Raw genomic sequence first — 21,192 nt, 5'->3', positions numbered from 1 at the left:
AGGAAACTTTTCAACAATAAGGGTTTATTACTTCTAGGACTTGGGAATTACATAGCACACCTGGGGCCACACAGCGAGGTCATGGGTAGAGAGAGTGTGTGTTGGCCTGGGGTTCTGCATTTCTTGGGGGTGAGGACCTAGGATTTTGCAGACTCATTCTTTATTGGTGAATTTAAAACCTAAGAGCAGGGCTCCTGGGTGGCCCAGTAGGTTAAGCCTCTGCCTTTGGCTTGGGTCATGATCTTAGGGTCCTGGGATGGAGTACTGCATCGGACTCTCTGCTTAGCAGAGAGCCTGCTTCCCTCTCTTGCTCTCTCTGCTTACCTCTCTGCCTACTTGTGACCTCTCTCTGTCAAATAAATAAATAAAATCTTCAAAAAAAAAATAAAACCAGGGTGTGGGGGAAGTGCCTGGCTGGCTCAGCCAGTGGAGCGTGCAACCTTCCATCTTGGGTTTGTGTGTTACAGCTTCATGCTGGCTGTAAAGATACTTAAAAAAAAAAAAAAAAAAAAAAAAACAACCCAAAACGTAAGAGTGGAAATTTAAAGAGCAGGAAGAGAAAAAAACAAGCTACGGAATGGTCAATTATCCAAACCAACCAAGATTTCTAAAACAAAGGAAGCAGAATGGACGGGTGTGGGTGCCCTAGCTCTTTAACTAGTGGCTGGCAATGTGTTTATGGACACAGTTAATTGAGATGGTCTTTGCAGTGGATGCCTTGGAAGCAAAGCTCAAGTCAGGCACTTGAATTACAAAAAAGAGAAAACCCAACCTTGGGGGTTCACACCAAGATAACCGAATCTATCCTAACGACCCTCTAGGCTGCTTTCATCTCGAAGATGTAATTCACTTTGGGTGCTAGAGCTGGTTATGAGCTGGGTTGTGTGCCCCTCCAAATTCCTGTGATGAGGTCCTAACTTCCAGTCCCTCAGAATGTGGCCTTGTTTGGAAACAGGGTGTTTGTGGAAGTGATCAGTTAAGGTAAGGTTCTTAGGACGGGCCCTAACCTAGTATGACTGGTGTCCTTCTAAGAAGAGGAAATTGGACAAGGAGATGCGTGCCTAGGGAGAAGGCCATGTGAACATGAAGGCAGAGATTGGGGGATGTTTCTATAAAGTAAGCGATGCTAAAGGTTGCCAGAAAACCCCTGGAAGCCAGGGCAGAGGCCTGGCACAGATTGTCCCTCCTGGCCCCCAGAGGAACCAATGGCACTGAGACCTTGACCTCTGTCTCTAGAACTGTGACATTTCTGGTGGCCCCTGCTGTCACATCCAGGCCCCAAAACTCAAGGACTCTGGTGACGTCAAGTGTGGCTTCTCCTGGTCCCATCTTTTCAGGGTTTTCCCCAAGAATTCCAAGTCCACAATTTGTCCTTTTGTCCTTCATCCAAGGACTAATATAAACACTTGGAGGACATCAACAAACAAAAGCATCATTGCTCTCTTTCTTCGGCTTTCCCTGTAGTGGAAAGACAGACAATAAACACAAGACACCGTATGTAAATCAGACGGCATATCAGGTGGGGACAATGCAATGCGGCAAGAAGGGGCTGCAGGAGTGCATGCTGAGAGGTGGGTTGCAATGTTTCCTAGGACAGATGGGCTCTAAGGCAATGTGCTTTGAGCATACTCAGCACTCAGGAAAGTTTTCTCAAATTATTAATAATTAAGAGTCAGCGTCTTGGCAGTGGTGGTTTTCGGTGTCAGGACTGTGGTTGAAATTTTTCTACAAATCTCTGCTGTTTCCTGATTTTTCCTTTGTGAGAAAAAATTACTCACTGTTCCTTTTTTTTTTTTTTTTTTTTTTTTTGCTGGAGGGAAATTCTTTTTATTTTGAAATACATTCGCCCTTACGGGAAAGTTGCAGAAGGAGAGTTCTTGTATCTCCCTCCTCCAGCTTCCCTGAATGTTATCATCCTCCATGGAACCATGGGACAACATGGAACCCAGGAAATGAACATGATTCATTAATCTATAGCTCTTCTTAGAGAGTCTAATCAATGGTCCATGATACTGATCACCTCGATCAGTTGGTTAAGGTGGTATCTGCCAGGTTTTCCTAGTGGAAAGTGACTATTTTTCTCTTTGTAACTAGTAGTTATCTCGAAGAGAGATACTTAGAGACCATGCAAATATCTTTTTCTCATCATACTTTCACTCACTAATTTTGGCATGACCCCATGTCTCTTACCTGCAATAATTAATACTGGTATTTTTTTATTATCCCTTTTTCATGAGGAATTCGAATTCTGTTATAGGCAAGAACTTTTCCTGTATTCCTTATTCAATTATTTATTTATATTCTATGCAGTCATCATTTTCATCTATGGGTTATAATTTAATGACATCATTCTTTCTTTCTTTCTCTCATATTGTTCCATCTTGGCCATGGAGAGCACATTCAAGTTGAAACCTATGTCTTTTGGTATGCCCTCATCATTTTTTTTTTCTTAGCATTTCCTTACTTTCTGACACCACAAGATGTCCCAAGCTTGTCTTATATTTTGCCTTTCCAAGCTCTAGAATCAGCCATTTCTCCAAGGAGTCCTGGTTCTTTTCCTCCCCCACCGCCCTCCCTCTTTTTGAGGACAGTATTTAGAAACAGATATCCAAGAGCCAGGTGTGCTCATTGCTACTGGGGTGTCACTGCCTCAGGGCTTTCTCAGCAGTCAAAGCTGGAAGTAGACACACACACACACACACACACACACACACACACACTCATAAGCACTTGCACAGTGACTTTACACTAATCCCTCCAATTCCAAACTAACACCACAGGGTTCATTCTAACACTCTACCTTCCCTATTTAGAACTTTAAAAAATATTTTATTTATTTATTTGAGAGAGAGAGAGAGAGAGAGAGAGAGAGAGAGAGCACGGCAGGGAGGGGCAGAGGGAGAGGGAGAAACTTATGACCTGCTGAGCGGGGACCCTGATGCAGGATTCCAGGACTCCAGGATCATGACCTGAGTGGAAGGCAGGTGCCTAACCAGCTGAGTCGCCCAGGTGCCCTTAGAACTTTTTCTGAAAGGAGTTTCATTACTTACTACATATTTACCTATTTGTTCAGTTTTAGGACAAATACAGTACTTTCAGAATCATAAACCCATGCCTCTGTGAGAAACAAATTTATGAAGTTCTATACATATTTTCTCCCGGTCTGTGTCTTTTCTCTTGACTGTGTCTTTTGCAGCACAGAAATTTTTAATTTTAATGAAGTTGTCCAAGGTATCTCAAAAGTCATTTAAAGCCAAAGTCATCTAGATTTTCTCTTATCTTGTTTTCTAGGGGTTTCATGATTTTGTGTTTTGCATTTAGGTCTGTAATCCATTTTGAGTGAATTTTTGTGAAGCATGTAAGGTCTGTGTCTAGATTCTTTTTTTCTTTCTTTCTTGCATGTAGATGTCTGGTTGTGTAAGCACCATTTGTTAAAAAGACTATCCTTTCTCCACTGAGTTGCCTTGTTCCTTTATCAAAAATCAGTTGATTCTATTTGTGTGGGCTTATATCTTTTGCCTCTCTGCATGAAGTTTAGAATCTGTTCATCAATACCCACAAAATAACTTACTGGGATTTTGATTGGGATTATGCTGAATCTATAGATCAAGTTGGGAAGAACGGACATCTTAGCAATATTAAGTCTACATATCCATGAACATGGACTATTTCTCCATTTTTAAAGTTCTTTGGTTTCTTTCATCAGAGTTTTATAGCTTTTGTCATATAGATCTTGTACATTTTTGTAAGAGTTATACCTAAGTATTTCATTTTTGTGGTGCTAATGTAAATGATATTGTTTTTAATTTCAAGTTTCAATTGTTCATTATTACTATATAGGAAATCAATTAACTCTGGTAGATTAACTTTTTAGTCTATGATCTTGCTGTAATTGCTTCTCAGTTCCAGGGTCTTTTTGTTGTTATTGATTATTTGGGGTTTTGTACGTAGACAGTGTACATAGACAATGGAAAAAGACAGTTTTATTTCTTTCTTCCCAATCAGTATATTTTGTTTCCTTTTCTTGCCTTATTGTATTAGTTAGGATCCCCAGAATGATGTTGAATAGGAGTGGTAAGAGGGGGCATCTTTGTCTTGTCCTGATCTTAGTAGGAAAGCATCTAGTTTCTCACCTAAGTATGACTTCAGCTGTAGGTTTCTTTGTAAATGTTCTTTATCAAGATGAAGAAGTTCCCTTCTATTCCCAGGTGCTGAGAATTTTTAACCATGCATGGTGTTGGATTTTGTCAAATGCTCTTTCTGCATCTATTGTTATGGTCATGTGGTTTTCTTCTTTAACTTGTTGGTGTGATGGAATACATTAATTGATTTTCAAATGTTGAACCAACTTTTTATATTTGGAATAAATTCCACTTGCTTGTGAGGGATAGTTCTTTTTATACATTATTGGATTTCATTTGTTAACATTTTTGAGGATTTTCACACCTATGTTCATGGGAAATGTCAATCTGTAGTTTTCCGTTCTTACAATGATTTTGGTTTTGGTTTCAGAATGCTGACCTTATTAAAGAAAAAGGGAATATTTCTTTTGTTTCTGTTTTCTGGAAGAGATTGTAGAGAATTGGTCTAACTCCTTCCTTAAATATTTAGTGGAATTCACCAGTTACCTCATCTGGGTCTGGTAGTTTCTGTTTAGAAAGGTTTAAGGAGGTTACTAATTATTGATTCAATTTCCTTGAGCTTCAATTGACCTTCATTAGGGTATGCAAAATTGGTTTAGTTAAACTGAAAGTGAATTTCACATGGAATTACCATATAGCTATGTTGGATAGTTTATGCCATTGGGAAAATCAGCTCAAAGAGGGACCACTTAGTTGGAAGTGAGGTACAAATATGGGAAGAAGAATGTGTATGACTCTTGAATAAACAAAGAGTTCTATGGACTGGCTTGTTCAACATCTACTCCAAATCCTTCTGTTGTATCTTCCTGTACTGCTGAGGCTGGAAAGCTTAAAACTTGTTTATAAGACTTGTTTGCAGGTAAGATTCCATATAGCTTAAGATTCTGCTTATCAGATGTATCTGTTTGGGGCCTGAGTGGATGGGAAGAGGGACAGGACATGGAGCCTCACTTGGCTGGTAGAGGCATGACTCTGTGATGGGAGCTGTGACACCAGCTTCATGGCTGGTGAAGGAGCACCGATCGTGTTGTTGCCAGAGCAAAGGCTCCCATGGCAGGTCAGTTCTGTGAGGTGACTCTGGGGGTTTGTTTTGGAAACTCAGCCTGCCTTTCGGCACTCCCAGGGATTCTGTAGGATTCGCTGCCCTCCGTAAATATTTTTCTTCTAAATAAGCTGGACCTTCAGCTCTGAGTGGTGCCCTAGAGGAAGTTTGTTGGGGGCATTCTAGGCAGAGGAAGCTGTAAGTCCTGTGGCTGGCTATGAGAGGAAGTGTGCTGTTGGAGGAAGTGAGAAAAGGCCAACGGAGCCCAGAGGCTGGAGTGCTGGTGGGAAAGGCAGAAGGGTCCAGGTTACTGCAGGCGTTCCAGCCTTCTCAGCTCAACCTCTGGCACTGTGAAGCCATATTGTGAAAGATCGACTCTTATTCATCAGCCCTTATCTTCAATCAATTCAACATTTTCGAGAGAGAGAGAGAGAGAGAGTATTGTGGCAGTTTAGGCTTACTAAAGAGGACCTCATTTGGGATAATTTTAAGACCCACAGGCAACCAGAGGCTAGTGTTGGAATGACCTTTAGGAACAAACCATGAGCCCAGTTGGGAGTAAGTCTTTCACTGTCGTACAGGTTGGACTTGTAATGACCCTTTGTGGACTATGCAGCCTGCTGATTCCATTCCTCCCTTCCAACTTGGCTGTGTGTCTCCTTGCTCACACCTCTCTCTGGGAGGCGATCCAGGGACGCAAATAAAACCACGTCTCCATCTTTGCCAGAGTGTCGTCCTTCATTCTGTTTTCCACTATGAAGACTTGGCACCCGGTGGGGCCTCCTCACACTCGCCCCACGCCGGTGTGAGGGCTGCACTCATGCAAATCTCTCAGCATAACTATGAACGTGGGCTTCTCCTTCGTGCTGGAAATGAGCAGGGCTTCAGAGAATCCTTCTTGTCACATATCTTATGTCAACGGACCTCTCCTGGGTGGAAGCCATCTCCCTCCCTTCCCTTGGCAATAAGCCAGCCCACTGCTCTTTGATAAGATGTGCAAGACTATGGATCTTAGTATTTGTGTGTCCAATCCACCTGCCAGACAAGGAGGTCTTCAAAGTCTGGGGGCTCTCCAAGCATCAAGCCATGCCATCTCTTTCCCATCAGACAGGAAATTCCCTTCCTCTCATATAGTTCGGTCACCCCATGTCACACTCTAAGAAGCTGTAAAAAACTTGTTTCTTTAAGTCAAACCACACAGATGGTGCCAGGACACCGGCGAGGTGAACGAGGAAGGCCACTGCAGAGGAAAATCTCATCACAGTAGAGGTCAAGGATATCCCCCTCCCCTCTTCAGAGCTGAACACTCAGAGGGCACTTGCTGTGGGCTGACAGGGCAAGTAGTAATTGACCTGCATCTTGTTCCTAGCACATGGCTCAGGAATGGAATGGAAAGGGCTCATAAGTGTGTGTTGAGTGAATGGATTATAAATATGTGGATATAGAGTGCTTATCCCAGACACCATGTACTTGGTCAACACGACCCCACCTTTGGAAGCCACTGAACTGGCAGATAAGCTGCTTGTCTGGCTTGTGTCTGGAAAGAACTGTGGTCTGTAGTTTCCGGAGCCCTAGAACCTGCAGCTAAGAAGGGCCAGTGTCTACTCATGGCTTCTCAAAGTTTGTGTTTGGTTTAGGTCAAGAGTTTGATTTCCTCATGGTAAGTAGGTGCTCTGGATAGTACTGGCCACTTACTTAGTCATTTTCTTAGATGACTTTCTTTCTTTCTTTCTTTTTTTTAAGATTTTATTTATTTATTTGACAGATAGAGATCACAAGTAGGCAGAGAGGCAGGCAGATAGAGAGAGAGAGAGAGAGAGGAGGAAGCAGGCTCCCTGCTGAGCAGAGACCCCCCCCCCCCGATGTGGGGCTGGATCCCAAGACCCTGGGATCATGACCTGAGCCGAAGGCAGAGGCTTTAACCCACTGAGCCACCCAGGCGCCCCCTTAGCTGACCTTCTGCATCTGTTTCAACTGCAGTGAAATCTTCTTAGGCTCCAGAAAAGAGCCAGGAATGTCTCCAGCCAGCTGTCCCCAGGGCCATCTGAGGTCAATGGAGGCTATAGCCAGAAGTTGGGGGAAGAAGGTGTTCTATTGGTGCCCAGGAGAGGCTGTCTGTCCCAGAAAGGGATTCTCCCTTAGCTCTGAGATGTGAAGTCAGGCAGCTGGATGGCTGGAGCCTTGTCCGACTGCTGCTCAATGGACCAAGGGAGAAATCAGCATGGGGTTGGGGTGGGGAGTGATACAGCTAGAAGTCTGAAATCCTCGCTCTGGAAAAAGGAGAGCCATACCTTGATTTGGAAGGAACATGTTCAGAATGAAAGTAGAGGATGCAGTGCTGGGAGGGCCCTTAATGAGGGTAGAGCTCAAGCATCTCACTTTACAGATGGGGAAGCTGAGGTTCAGAGAGCTCCTGGCAGAACTGGGACAGAACTGGGCAGAGTCCTCCTGGTCGCTGCACTGTACCATGGCTAGCTGGAAACATAGACTTTGTACAATGCAACCACCTCCCTCTCACAGTGTTTGTCCCCTGACTCAAGACTCTCCTTCAAGTAAGCAGCATGTCCTTACTAACCCCAAAGTAGCCGTTGTCTGGGCAACCCCAGGAGTGACCTTCAAAGCATCTAGAATGTTATATGCACTTGGCTTGCGAAGACACGCATATCTGGTGGCCCTATGGGCGGCCATTAGAGTGTAATTGGCCTTTTGTTGAGTTTCACTCAGACATATGAACTTCTAATCTCAGCTGCTTCGTTTAGTTGAGAGAAAAAGTTCCAATGCCTTTGGAAATGGAAAATACATATGATGCTGAGAGAAAGGGCAGGGAAAACAGCCTTTTAAAGATGGATCTAAAAATTACCCCTAAAAACACTGATTAGCGTTGCTGTGAAATTAGATATTTCTTCCTTCCCTTTTATTTAGGAGGCAGATTACAGAGGTTTGAGACTGGGTTTTCTGGTCCCGTTAAGTTGTCTGTTTGCATGTCCTGCTACTCTGTGTAGCAGAGTGTAGACCACATACCAGCAACACTGGGATCTCCAGGGAGCTTGTTAGAAATGTCAAGTCTCGAGTCTCTCCCCAGACCTGTGGATCAAAATCTGCATCTTGACTCAATCCCCGGGGTAATCTGTAGGCACAGAAAGATTTGAGAAGCACTTCCCTAGAGCGTGAAAGCCAGTCAAACACAAAACAGGCTCTGAACAAAGAAAGATAAGAAAATCTTGATCATGCTTGTGTTGTAATCGAGAATATATGTGATCATATAAAAGTATTTATTGCAAAAATGGTTCTTTTAAAATTAATAGGCTTTGTGCTTTTTAGAGCAGTTCCAGATTTGCACAGGATTTCCATATACCTCCTCTCAGTCTGGATGTGCACAAAGTTTCCTCTATTGGTAACATCTTGTATTAGTGTGGTTGCTTGTGACAGTGAAGGAATCAATACTGGTACATTATTATTAACCAAAGCCCATAGTTTATGTGAAGAGGGACTCTGTGTGTGGTATGTTCTATGGGTTTTGACAGATGTATAATGTTATGTCGTGTATCTACCATGATCATATCTTACAAGATGGTTTCAGGCCCTAAGGCCACCCCACATCCTGCATTTCACCTAGATATCCACTCTCCCCATCCCACATTCGTGCAATCACTGATCTGGTTACTGTTTTCATTAGTTTTGCTTATTCCAGAATGTCATATTGCTGAAATCATATAATATGTAGACTTTCCAGATTGGTTTCTTTCATTTAGTAATCTGTCTTGAGGACTTCTCCATATGTCTTTTTGTGGCTTGATGATTCATATCTCTTGTCGCTGAATAATATCCGACTGTATGGATGTACCACAGTTTGTTTATCTGTTTACTACTGAAGGACATCTTGGTTGTTTCCAGTGTCTGGCAATTATGAATAAAGCTGCTATAAACATTCATGTGCAGGTTTTTGTGTGGGAGTAAATTTTCAACTCAATGGAGGAAAGACCTAGAAGTACAATTTCTGGATCATATGGTAAGACTATATTTAGCTTTGTAAAAAAATTGGGAAGCCAAACTGTCTTCCAAAGTGGTTGTACCATTTTGCATTTCCACTGTCAATTTCCACCACCCGCACCAGCATTTGGTGTCGTACATGTTTTGGATTTTAGCCATTGTAATAGGTGTGTCACGGTTTTTGTTTTATTTCCCGAAGACATATGGTGTGAAGCATCTTTTGATCTGCTTATTTGCCATCTGTATGTCTTCTCTGATGAGGTGTCTGCTCAGATCTTTTGCCCATTTTGTAACTGGGTTGTTTTCTTACTGTTGAGTTTCAGGGGTTCTTTGTGTATTTTAGATACAAGTCCTTCACCAGATGTGTGTTTTGCAAGCATTTCCTTCCAGCCTGCGGCTTGTGTCTTTCACAGAGCAGAAGTTTTTAATATTAATAAAGTCCAACTTAACAATTCCACACTTGGTGGCGTCACATTGGTAGCTTGAAATCGGTTATAGTGGGAATACTCACCACCCTTTGGAACTGGTGAACTCTACACAGCAAGTTTTGTTTTGTCTTTTTTCCGCCGCAAGAGCTGGTTGTAGAACATTTGCAGGCAAACCGCTGCCTCTTGCTGTCTATTGAATCATTCCAATTGTTCTATGACTTTTCTAGTCATTTTTTTCTGTGTGCCATAGAAGTTTTTCTGTTTTGTGTATGTAGGTAAAATATTGGTATTTTCTCTTTCTTTTTGTTTAATTGCTCTTAATTTTCATATGTTCCCCCCTAACATAGGAGATATGGTGATGGTCATTTCTTATCCAGGGATTTTTTTCATCCTAAATAATATCAATTTTTTAAAAAGATCTATTTATTTATTTAGACCAGTGGGGAGGGGCAGAGGAAGAGAGAGAATCAGACTCCATGCTTAGCACAGTGCCTGAGATGAGGCTCAATCCCACGACCCTGAGATCATGACTTGAGTTGAAATCAAGAGTCAGATGCTTAACCAACTATGCCACCCAGGTGCCCCTACAAACTGGTGGTTTTTAATCCTCAATTTTTACTCTTATTTGTTTATAAATGACATTGATATTAATAATTAGACTGAGTTCTGACTATTGATGTAATGTCATCACAAATGATTATTAGTTTAAGAACAACTAGTTTGGGGATGCCTGGGTGGCTCAGTCGTTAAGCGTCTGCCTTCAGCTCAGGTCACGATCCCAGGGTCCTGGGATTGAGCCCCGCATCGGTTTTCCTGCTCAGCGGGAAGCCTGCCTCTACCTCTCCCCCTGTTTGTGTTCCCTCTCTTGCTTTCTCTCTCTCTCTCTCTGTGTCAAATAAATAAATAAAATCTTCCAAAAAACTCTCAAGTTTATATCTAAAATGAATAATCACAAATAACAGACCAACTCAATAAAGGAGACAAGGAGATTTTTAACTTCAGATAACTGATTTTTTTCAACATATCTAAAATCATTCAAAGTATAAGCAATAGTTATATAGTGAATTTTTGGAATTTAATTTAAAGAGCTAAGTGCAATTTGACAAGACAGACCTCCTACTTTGCTTTGCTGCGTACTTGGTGAAGTTTTTGTCATAAGGGAGGCACTCAATAAATATATGTTAAAACTACAATTAAAGTCAGCAATAAGACAGATATCTGCTATCACAACAGCAATTCATTATTTTACTAGAAGTCTAAGCCAATGGAATAAGATATCAAAAATAAATAGGTATAGGGTCATCTGGGTGGCTCAGTGGGTTAAAGACTCTGTCTTCAGCTCAGGTCATGATCCCAGGGTCCTAGGATCGAGCCCGGCATTGGGCTCTCTGCTCGGCAGGGAGCCTGCTTCCCCCCACCCCGCCCCGCCTGCCCCTCTGCCTACTTGTGATCTTTGTCTGTCAAATAAATAAATAAAATCTTAAAAAAAAAGGTATAAAATTTAGGCTAAGAAGACAATGTCATTGTTTGCAGACACTATAATTCTCTTTGCAGAGACAATTAGCATTAGAGACTAAGAGAATTTGACAAAGTTGCTAAATATAACAATATACCAAACAATCTGAAGTCATATCCACATACCACCAAGAGCCATTTAGGAAATATAATGGGAAAAAATTCCATTTACAATAAACACCAAAAAATACAGAATTTCTACAGGAAATCTACTATATAGTTAGTAGATTTTTTTCTTTTGAAGAAAAATCCCCTTGTCCTATTTTTTAGAAGAAAAATCATACAACTTTATCAAAGAACATATAAGAAGACCCAAATAAATAGTAAGACTATGTTATGTTTAGACTTGGTGGGATGAAAGATCGTCAAGCCATGTGCAAAATTCAATGTAATCCCAACAAAATGCCAATGGAAGTTGTCATGGAATTTGAAAAACCTTCTTCTAAAATTCGCGTGAAGGAGGTAGTGTTTAACCAAATCCTTTGGGAATAACCAAAACCTTTCTAAAGAAGAAGGAAGGTAAGAGACTTTCTTTAGGATACGTGAAGGCTTAAACAGTCGTAGACATCAGGTAGAGTGATACCAGGGCAAGTATTCACAGGTAGATGAACGTGAAATAAGGAAAGTCCAGAAAGAGATCTAGGTGTAGGTATAAGCCTTTGTTGTAGAGGAAATATTAAAATCAGAGGGGAAAGGTTGGATCATTCAACCAAAGAGGTTGAAATATTTGACCTTTATGGAGACACTCAATTCCTGACTCCTGTCATGCTCACAAGCAAACTCTGACAGAAGAAAATGCAGAAAACTCTTATTTTGACCTCAGAGTCATGAGCAACTTTGCAAACAAACTACCAAAGCGGACTGGCAACTTATTACATAAGAGTCAAACGTTTTTATACTATAAAAGATGCCATAAATAAAGCTGAAAGACAATTGGCATGCTTAGAGCATATATTTGCCACATAGGTAGCAAAAGATTGATGTCTTGCCAATCTTCTGCTTCCCCGAAGCATCTGATACAGGAAGTGTGCCCCTTCACTGCACCCCTGCCCCCAAATAGAGCTGAGCATAGTGCCTGAGGAAGGGATGGAGCTGAGGCACATGAAGTAACACAGATATGAACAGACCATTCATGGAAGAGGAGGTCCAAATGGTCGCTAAGAGTATGCAAAACGGCATGACTGCCCTAATGGTGTTAATACGCCACTTCATGCTCATCAGATTGGGAAAAATTGACAAATGTGACTAGTAAAGTGGAAAATGTGCATGGCCCCTGCCTGACCTGGGTAGCATCCTTACCAAACATGCTTAACCTGATAACCATGAGGAAACAACCAGACCAATCTAAATTGAAAGGTATTCTGCAAGGCAAATGGCCTAGATTAAAAAATGTCAATGTCATAAAAGACTAAATAAAAAAAAAAGATTGAGGAACTTGGTAGATTATTAAAGAAGATTAAAGAAGCACAACAGATTACAACTAAATGCAATGCCTGATTCTTGTTTGGATTCTGTATGGAAAAAAAGCAAAAAAAAAAAAATTGTACCTAAAGGTTGCTATTTTGGGGGCACCTGGGTGGCTCAGTGGTTAAGCCTCTGCCTTCAGCTCAGGTCATGATCTCAGGGTCCTGGCTCTCTGCTTAGCAGGGAGCCTGCTTCCTCCTCTCTCTCTGCCTGCCTCTCTGACTACTTGTGATCTCTGTAAAATAAATAAATAAAATCTTAAAGGATGCTATTTTGGCAATAGGAGAAAATAGAATATTAGACATTTTTAATGTCCACCAGATAATAGTGTTACCAGCCATACGATTATCTACCATAGTTGTATAGGGTTATTTAAGAAAATGTCTTGTCCTTAGATGGCAGATGCTGAATTCTTTAGGATAAAGTATCTGCGATTTATCCTCAAATGAGTGTGTGTGTATAAAAGGGAAGCAGAGCAATTGTAGCAAAATGTTAACAGTTGGTGAACCGAAGGGTTTATGGGTGTTCACTGTATGAATATTGCAACTTTTCTATAGATTTCAAATTTTTAATTTTTCAAAATAAAATTTTAGGAAAAAATGTGAAAACTCTACGACCCAACATTGCCCTTTTCAATACATACCTAAGAAGAAATCAGACCCAGAGGGACCAATATGGATTGAGTGAACAAAGCAAGTTGTGTGATGTTAAGTATGCTATCATTCCATTTGTAGAAAAATAAATAACAACAACAAGAAATAATGTGTATTGTTTATGGATACATGTATGCAGCATAAACTGTGCACTGGATACACATCAATTTCAGAATCTGGTTACCGGTGGAAGGGGAAGGAGATATGGAGATGGGTTGGGAAAAAGGGCAATGAGGCAGTTCCATTTAATCTGTAAGGCATTAATTCTGAAGGAAAGAAAAAAACCCAAAAAACAAAAACCAAAGCTAACTAAACACACACACACACACACACACACACACACACACACACACTCACACAAAAGAAATAACAAAAACACGAAACAAATACAAAAGCCAATTTAGACAAAAACAGGAAGAAAAAGAAAAATTCTCTTGGGGGTGAATATGGGGAAGTTTCACATTTCTAGTTTTTTTTTAATGATTTTTTTTCCTCCTCTCTGATCATGAAGAAAAATAAGATTTAATATCTGTACTGTGTCACGGATTATAGCAGTCAAAGTAGGAGTTGCCAGTCTGGACACACAGAGTCCTTCTAAGCTCCTGGGAAGCCTCTGGTTAGCTGTGTGACCTTGGCCACTTTCCTGAACCCCCTGTCTGAATAGCACGTTTCCCCATGGAGTTAATGTCTGTATTCAAAGGGGTAAATCATGTGTTGCACATAACATAGCTCCTGGCGCACAGTAAGCGTCCGGTAAGCATTAACACCACTACTATTACTGCAGTGGCCGCTGTATTATTATTCCCCAGCCCCCACTGGCCAGGGCAGGGAGTCCCTCTCTAGGCTGCTGCTCTGGGCTTATCCATCTCTGCACTTCTGCACTGTTTTGGGTGGTGTGCTCATTCTCATGCTGTCTCTACCTTTACACTCCAAGCAAGGAGTCTCCTGCTCCCATTCATCTCTGTATCCGGCGACTGGCACAGAGTGGGTACTCAGGACATTGGCTTTGAGTGAGTATTGACACCGCTGCATGTCTGGCCGCTGGTCCCCACTCTCAGAGCTCCCTTTCAGTATATTTACTTCCCCAATGGCTCCAACACCTTGCGCCCTACCCTGCTCCTCCCCGTGTGCTCCTGGGCATCCCATCCCTGGGCTCTGTGCTCATGCCCCTGTCTCAGCCAAGACTGAGGACCCCGGATGCTCCAATAGGCAGGTTACTTAGCAGATTGTCAGAGCCTTGAGAGAGCGCTGAGCTCAGGGCCACCAAGGTGGGGGTGAATCCTCCAGGCTAGGGGGATTAGCAAAGGATAAGGCTGTGACCTGGATCATTCTGAAGCCACCGCCACTGGAATTCTCTGGGTCACTGCCCACAGACAGTAACGCCTGGGTAATACCTCCAGCCCCAGGCTCTGGTTTTCTGTTGGATTTCCTGCATCTGTGAAGGCAGTTGGGGCCGGAGCAGAAGAAAGCCTGGCTCGTGTAGGCAGAAGTTTCTCTCACCACCTCCAGACCTGTCTTGATCACTTGCTTCCATTCGGGCCTTTAAGATTCTGGAGTCTATTGGGATTTGCAGCCTGTGCACCCCAATGTTGTGGCTGTGGGCAGGGAGCCAGCAGGACCTGGAGCCCCATGGGGCTGCTCGTGAGAGCAGGTCCCAGGAGCAGGAGCTGAGGCCAGGCCAGAAAGGTCAGTCACGGGCATGAGGCTGCATATAGGGGAGGGGCAGACCAGCTGGAGTGGGAGATATGGGAGAAGGTAGGGTCTGGACAGCAACGAGGATCCCCAGGGAGTTTTGCAAGACATAGACCCTGCTGGAGGAGTCTCACTAGGGCCTTGGGGTCCCTTTCCCACAAGTTGGCAAACCCTGGATGCTGTGCAGTTCTCACAGAGGCCAGGCCCACCCGAAGGGAGCCGGACGTCACCTAGAAGGTTGTCCCCGACACTGGGGGGGCAAAGCCAGCCCAGTTAGGAAGAGGGTTAGAGTTGGAATCTATGTTTACTTTAATCTGAGGCTTTGCCTGGATTTCTTCTGAACTCAAACCACAAGAAAATATTCGTCTTTGGGAAAAAGAATCATCAACAATTCCTTAACTTTTCTGAGCATCCCCTGTAGGCAGACACTTGGGTACACGTGGGTGGGAATGCAGAGTTGTGGGGTGCCATTCCAGCCCAATAGGGAAATGGCACTGGGCTCTTCCTCTGGCCCCCTGCAGCCCTCCTCTCTTTGCCCCCATGCCCCGCCCCCTCTCTCTGGAAGACAGTTTAGCTTTGGGCTGAATTTATGCAGCCTTGGGGATCAGACCCATCAGGTTTGACTCAAAAGCCTTTGCTGCTTACCAGTTGCATGATAGGGGCAAGCCATTTCTGTTCCTTCCATCCTTGCTGTCCTCATCTATAAATGGCAGATAATGGCAGTGGCCACCTCCTAGGATCCCCTTAAGGGTAAAAGGGGAGAAGGCACATAAAGAGCTTAGCATGATATCTGTACTCGGTGAGTCTTGGCTATTTCTATTAGTCATTCCACAAACATTCTTTTCTCAGACCCGGTCTGTGCCAGTGTGTTAGATCATGGAGATGAAGTAGGACATCCTCATGGATTCATGGCCCAGTTTGTTCATTCATTGATGGATCCACTCAGGCAGCCAATAAATGTATATTAAACCCAACACTGGGCACTGAGGGGGTCAAAATAAAGGACACAGTCCCCGTGCCCAGGTTGCTCACAGTCTTGTGGAGGAGAGGCTATGATTGAACATGATTGTCCTGGGATGAGGGCGCTCAGGGGGCACAGAGGACAGAGAAGGGAACACATCCAGTCCGGGGTGGGGTTGGGCTCACTAAAAGCCTTTTTTTGGGGGGCGGGGGAGGGAAAAGGAAGACCCAGTTTCCTTATTGTTTCTCCAACTCACAGCCAGCTTCTACTCCAGGACCTTTGTACATGCTCTCCTCTCTGTCTGTGGTGGTCCTCTCCAGGATGTCCCCATGGCTCCCTCACCTCCTCCATTGCTTATGTCCAATGTCGCCTCCACAGTTGGACCTTTCCTGGCCACCCTATTTAAACTGGCAGAGCCCACTGTCAAGCTCCCGGTCCCAACACATGTCCACAGCCCTCTGTTCTCCCTTCCCTGCTTTGTTGTGGATCACCACCTGCTAAGCTGTATCTTTTACGCGGTATATTTGGGGACAAGTTGGGGAACCATAAGCGTTCTTCCCAGGAATGCACTGGGAAGCAGGTGGTAGATAAGGCGAGGCTGGAGAGGGTGGTAGTGGGGCCAGATCATGAAGGGTCCCACGCCTGTGGGGGGAGACAGGCACCTTTGACCTTGGTAGCAGGTGATATGTGCTGACCTAGAGGTTAAGAAGCTTGATCCAGGAACAGAGGAGGAGACCAGGCTGGCAGGTAACAGGAAAGGCCTCTCAAAGAGGGCACAGTGCCTGTTAGGCCCGAGGAAGGAGTCCATATGTTATTCTAGGTTTATGGCATTCTAAAGGCCTTGTCTCATTTCCCCCATCCTACCAGACAGATGCTGGATTCTCGATGCTAGAGTGCGGAGGCTGATTTCCTTTGTCTCCAGCAGGGCCCAGCTGCAGCTCTGCCCATAGGAGTTGCTCCAGAAATGATTGCTAGGTTGGACAGGGATGGGAGACGAGCGGAAGGGCCTGGGATTGTAAGTGTCAGGATCATGAGCCTAGAATCTCGGGCACCACGTTGGATCTTGCCAGTCTGAGTCTGTTCTAGGGTTTCTCTGAAAAAAGAAGTGACATTACAGTGTGGAAAAACAAGTAGGCGTTTACAAGGCAAAAAAGACAACGAAGAACATTCTGGGGGTGCAGGGAACAACAGAAACAAAGACAGAAAGGAGGGTTGGCTCAAAGCATGTTTCTTGAGAATGAAGAGTTTGGTTTCTCAAAGATAAAACAAAGCGGGTACTTGTTAGGGACTAGGTGTTTGATTTTGCATTTTCAGCAAAGGTTTTGGTGGAATCAGAGTTCAGTTTGTTATTGAAAAATAACCATTACCAATGTAGGAACAGACTGAGCCGCAGATAAGACTAGCTGTGTGTAACTTTATTTTATTTTTATTTAAGGAATCTCTACACCCAACTTGGGGCTCGAACTTGTGACCCTGACATCAAGATCTGAGGCAGCTGGGCGCCCCTGTGTCTGTCTTTAGAGCAGGCTGCCAACTTAGAGAATGACTGAAATCCGGGGAGGTTGGCTGCTCCCTCAAGTCTTGGCTCATTCCCTCCAATTATTCTTTATCCCACAGATAAATATCAAACACCCTTATGTATTAGGTTCTGTGCTAACTGCTGAAAATACGATGAAAAAGACTGATGGGTTTCCTGGCCTCTAGTGGAAGGGGCAGGAGACAGAAGTCCTAAACAAGTCAAGAAAGAAATCCATGAGAGGTAAAGATGATGGTCAGGGCCACAAAGGGGAAAAACAGTGATCCAAGCTTAATTTGAAGGGAGAGGAAGAGCTACCTTGGGTTGGTGGTCAGGGAAGGCCTCCTGGAAGAGGTGGCATTATGAGACCTAGAGCTCATACTAATGCTAAGTATTAGTATTCCAGGCAGGGGGAGTGGCAAGTGCCAAAGCCCTCAGTAGAAAAGCTCGGAGTGCTCAAGGTTAATGTGACGGCAGGACTGTCAGTAGAAGGTCAGAGCCGGTGGGCACCTTGGAGCTCATCCAGTCCTTATCCCATTCAATTCATGTTGTTTTTTGCAACAGCCCTGAACATGACTGTGGTATGAATCAAGGTCGGGTGTGGGGAGCCCCACGAGGCAGGGAGCACAGACTATTTGACAGCTCTCCCCATGCAGCTGAAGGGCTCCTGAATTTTCTGGGTGCGTGTTTTTTAATTTCTCTAAATTGTTGTTTTTTTACACTTTTTTTTTTTACACTTTTACAGGCTAGAACTATTGCTTCATAATTGACTTAGCTAACTTCATGTGCTTTTGACTGGTCTCTCGTGTTCCTAAAACTTAAAGTTCCTTTCCCAGAAGAGCATGTGGCAGCCGACCCCACCTCCTCAGTCCCCACCTTTTGAACTATATTTCTTGTTCTCAAAATGCGATTAAAAAAAAAAGTGCCTCTGGGGACGGGAAACTCACCACCCTCAAGACTGTTCATTCTATTCCCAGGACATCTGGGCTTTTAGGAAAAAAACTTCCTGGGCTTGACCCCAAATCAGCAGCCTCACCTGGGGTTGGCTCTGAGATCTGGAACCATGTGGGACAACTGTGGTCCCTTTTTAGCCTCGATGGCCCTTCACGAATTTGGAGACAGAGGCTGGGTACCCTGAGCCCCCTTCCAAACACCAGTCAGCCCCTGTTCCCTCCATCCGACAGGTATCCCGTGACCCAGACACCCCCAGTTTTCTGGAAGCGCTCTCAGAGCGGGGGTCAGGACCAGGTGCATCCCTCCCGATGAGGTTGGCTAGGATCCCTCACTCAGGGCATCACACTGCCCGCCCCACCCCCACCGCCCCATCATGGCAAGGATGGCGCCGCCTCTGTAATCTGAGTGCTACCAGGCTTGGGGGCACAGATCTGATGGCTGAGTTGTGTTATCCCGCCCTGTCCTTGCAGGGTTCCGTTTTGGGGTTCTCAGTGTAGGATTTATTCATCTCTTGTTGAACTCATGTTCATCTTGCTCTTGATCAAGGCCGTTCTGGGACATCATCAAGAGAAAAGTCCAAACTCCTTAGCCTGACCCCCAAGGTTCTTTGGGACCTACCCAGCTGCTTCTCTTCAGCCAGCCATTCCACCATTCCTCAATTCCTACTAAACGCGTAGAGAAAGTTCCTTTTTCTGAGAAATCGAGCGTGGGCTTGCCCCACTTTCCTATTAAAAATAGCAAATGTTTGCTGAGCCCTTCTGATGTGACAGCACAATTCTGAACACCTGCCACCATCAGCTCAGAACATTGGGATGTGGCGGGTATGATGATTATCCCCATTACTGAGCTTAGCAAACCGAGGCACAGAGCAGTTAAAAACCTTGTTTAAGGTCACATAGCTAATGAGTGGTGGTTCCAGAACATGGGCTCTTTATCAGCAGGCAGTGTGCCCCAGTCAGTTTCCTGCACATCTTCCTGACTCTGCATCGGTAACATTCTGTTAAGAACATGCTATTGCCCACGGTGTGAGTTATTACAACACGGCAATGGGCAGATGTTAAAAATCAGGGCTTGTCTCCCCCCCGCCCCCGAGATCCAGTTATTAAATATTCACTCAAATATCACTGCCTAATGCCTTCAGCCTCATCCATTTATGGCTCCCCAAATGAGCCCTCATGACGCATGCCTGCAAGCCCTGCATAGGCTGGTCCTTCTACCTGGGATGCCTTTTCTTGCATCCTTGCCCGGTGAACTCTGATCTGCTTTTTTTCCTTTTCCTCAATCTTTAAATTTGTGGCAAAATACACACAACCTCGAAGTTACCATCTCAGTCCAGTGGGTTGTTTCCACATTCAAGAGACTGTGAATAATGCTGCTATCAACACAGGTGTACAGATTTCTCTTTGAGACCCTGCTTTTCATTCCTTTGGGCACATACCTACAGGCGGGACTGCTGGGTTATATGGTGATGCTACTTTTAATTTTTTAAGGACTCACTGTATTGCTTTCCACAGCAACTGTATCATTTCTCATTCCCACCAACAGTGTACAAGAGTTCCAATGTCTCCAACCTGCTTTTAAAGATTCAGTTACAGGTGTCTTTTCTTCTAGAAAGCCCTCCGTGATCTCCTTGTCCTGGGATAGGTGTCCCTAATGTACATTTACTGAGGACCTACTGTGTGCTAGGCTCTGAGCTCAGCCCTTCAAGCATAAATTTAGGCAGGAGATGATCTCTGCTCTCAAGGTGCTCCCTGTCCTATTACTGAGGGACGGAAAGAGGGTAGGACTCAAACTGGAGTTCTATGACAGGCCACTAGAGGGCCCTCCAGGCAGGGAGCAACCGTGAGGCTGGTGCGGGATAAGACAGTAAGGACCAGTTGATGAAGGATAAGACAGTAAGGACCCAGGCAAAGCTAAACACATGTCCAGCGGATGGGTCAGCTCCTTCTCCTCTCTGGCCAGCTGTTGTCATGTAGGAATGCAGAGCCGGGATCAGTAGGTCTTTTAGTTATTTTATTTTAAAAAAATTTTTAAAAGATTTTATTTATTTGTTTGACAGCACAAGAGACATCGAGAGCAGGAACACAAGCAGGGGGAGTGGGAGAGGGAGAAGTAGGCTCCCCACTGAGCACGGAGCCGGGTGCGGGGATCAATCCCAGTACCCTGGAATCATGACCTGAGCCGAAGGCAGACGCTCAAAGACTGACAGATGCCCCTTGTCAGGTCCTTAAATGAGAAGCTGGCAATCTGGATTTCTGTCTGAGATCTCTTAAGGCTCACAAGTGAGCGGCTAATTCCAACGTTTTGAAAGGCATCGTTGGAGGACAAGCTCAGCGCTAGCTTAGGGCTGCAAGTTTATAACCCAAGACCCAGTTCCACTCATTAAGCAATTATCAGGAATTAGGAACTCTGACTATAGCTCAACTTTCACTTCTCCATGTAGAGTATGAGGAAACCACATGACACTTTTCTCAGGGGTCTTGTGAAGATCATGATCATTAGGTCTTTATTGGATGTCAACCCCTTTGTGGGGGTGGCAACCACATGGACCAGGCGACAGGCCAGGCTTTAGGCTTTGGGTCTGCCTTTTATAAGCTACCTAACATCGGCCCCTCAGTCTGGGCTCCTAATGCCTCACAAGATTTTGTGAGATTTCAAGATCCCAAATAGTGACCTCGCCTTGTGCTGGTGGTACTGTGGACGGTCACCAGCTATGGAGTTCCTCCCTCCTTCCTTCCTGATTGATCAGCCTCGAGACTCCCTCCAGATGGAAGTGCTAGAGTAGGCAGTATGTGTGATGAGTTCTACAACATTCCAGAGACAGGCAAGCTTCTT

This window comes from Enhydra lutris, unplaced genomic scaffold (assembly GCF_002288905.1).
Source record: "Enhydra lutris kenyoni isolate GAN:26980312 unplaced genomic scaffold, ASM228890v2 scaffoldscaffold38, whole genome shotgun sequence".
Taxonomy (NCBI): domain Eukaryota; kingdom Metazoa; phylum Chordata; class Mammalia; order Carnivora; family Mustelidae; genus Enhydra; species Enhydra lutris.
This window is presented reverse-complemented; position numbering follows the sequence as displayed.